Source organism: Nicotiana tabacum, chromosome 17 (assembly GCF_000715075.1).
Source record: "Nicotiana tabacum cultivar K326 chromosome 17, ASM71507v2, whole genome shotgun sequence".
In the NCBI taxonomy this organism is placed as follows: Eukaryota; Viridiplantae; Streptophyta; class Magnoliopsida; order Solanales; family Solanaceae; genus Nicotiana; species Nicotiana tabacum.
In genome coordinates this window covers 106319407-106321392 of record NC_134096.1, presented here as the reverse complement: position 1 = coordinate 106321392, position 1986 = coordinate 106319407, and the positions used below count along the sequence as shown (strand labels likewise).

Sequence of the window (1986 nt, the reverse complement as noted above, 5' to 3'; positions counted from 1 at the left end):
AAGGAGTGCACAATCCTCCATTTGTTGTATCAATAATGTGCACTTGCTTTATACCCATCTCATCAATTTTCTTTGTCAGTATGCTCATCTGAGTCATGAGAGTGGCTATGTTCTCTGCATGGAAATTGTTTGGGTCAAGAGCAACAAAATGTACTATTGGTGTAAGTGTCGTACCTTTAGCCATCCAACATGAATGTAAAGAATCTTGCACTCTGTGAATGTCTTGCTCAAAAATGCACCCCCAGCTGAAGCATCTACATTGGCCTTCAAACTGTGTGCTAAACCCATATAGAATCTCTGTTCCAGCATCTGATCTAGAATGCCATGGTGTGGACACTTCACTAGCATACCCTTGAACCTCTCCCAGGTTTCTTGCAAGGTCTCAGTTGGTTTCTGCCTGAACTGCAATATCTCATCAATCTGCCTTGCAGTCTTGTTGAGAGGATAAAACTTATTTAAGAACTGTTTGACTAATTCTTCCCAAGTAGTAATGGAGTTTATTGGGAGCAAATTCAGCCAAGTTTGAGCCTCTCCAGTCATTGAGAATGGGAACAGTAATAGCTTAATTATTTCAGGAGTCACATTCGACTGTCTTTGAGTCACACAAATTGACAGGAAGTTCTTCAGATGTTGTTGTGGGTCTTCGATGTATGACCAGGAGAACAGTCCCTTATTCTGCAAAAGGTGCGGCATGTTGTTGGTAATCTGGAATGTTTTCGCTTGTATCTGAGGAACAGCAATGGCGGTGGCCAAGTTATCAGCAGTTGGTCGTGCCCAATCATAAAGAGCAGCTTCCGGCACAAGAGGTGCCACCACTCCATTGTTTGGGTCAACACGATCATTCCGATTGTTTACGTTGACGTCGTCCACGTTGTCCATTTCACTTTCGAGTTGGTCTTTTTGTTTTAACTGTTTGTTCTTCTTGTTGGCCCGATTCAATGCCCTGAATGCTTTCTCGGGGTCTGAGAGTCCTTCAAAAAGTTCACCATTCCTCAGAGAGCTTCTAGGCATACACCTGAGTCATAGAAGAGTTCAAACGTGAGAATTTCAATGAAAAATAAAATAAAATTTAACACCGTAGGAAATTGATCTAAACTAAGAATCCTAGTAATTCTTCTAAGTTGTAATAAATAACACTGTTAGTTCCCCGACAACGGCGCCAAAATTTGATCACGCCCAACTATGCCTTGTAAAAAGGACTAAGCGGTCGCTGTAAATATAACCCGATTCAAGTCCGGAGTTGAATCCCACAGGGAACTAACCTATTTACTACAACTTTAAATAATGTTAATGATAAGCTCAGACAACTTCCGGATGCAAGAGTTTTATGAATAATCAGTGGAATTTATTTAGCTAAGGAAAAATGACAATAAAATTAGCAATAATCAAGACTAAAATTGAATTCAAGGGTAAAAGGATCTAGGGCTACTGATTTTCCTAATTGCCGGATTAATTCTTAACTCTTTAGCTATAAACTCGTCGTAGTAATCTATAAGGATTATGAGTTCCGGGCTACCGTAATTATCTCTCGATCAATTACGATAATTTACTAGAAGCATTCTCTCGAACTACTCTAGTTAACAATTTATACAACTCAGAATTATCCCACTAAAGTTTCGTTATTTCTAACCCCACTTTTAAATTCAAGTAATTAATCTCTTAACTTACTCAAAAGTGGTGTTGTTTAACAACAATCTAACCAAGTGTTCTTTCTCAAGCAACACAAGATAACTAAACACGATTAATCAAGGGCCCTTTCAATTAACCACAATACAATATGTAGTTGAACAATCATAGAACAAACACGGCTCAATTATAACAAAATAGAGTCAAGACTTCATCCAACAATTGGTTCCATCAACCCTAGATAATAGATTTAGCTATTCATACTACTGGAAAACAAATCACTAAAATAATTCATAATCAACAAATAGAAGTATGAAGAAGAAGATGAAAACTCTTAGGAAATTATCCGTCTTCTCTCCC

General features: G+C 38.1%; 1 non-coding gene across 1 annotated transcript; it reads left to right on the top strand.

Annotated features, from left to right (window-relative positions):
* The first annotated feature begins 319 nt into the window (after window positions 1-319).
* Window positions 320-426, top strand: LOC142172231 (small nucleolar RNA R71). Its single transcript, XR_012701605.1, has one exon. It is a non-coding gene; the product is annotated as a small nucleolar RNA R71 (small nucleolar RNA).
* The last annotated feature ends 1560 nt before the right edge of the window (window positions 427-1986 follow it).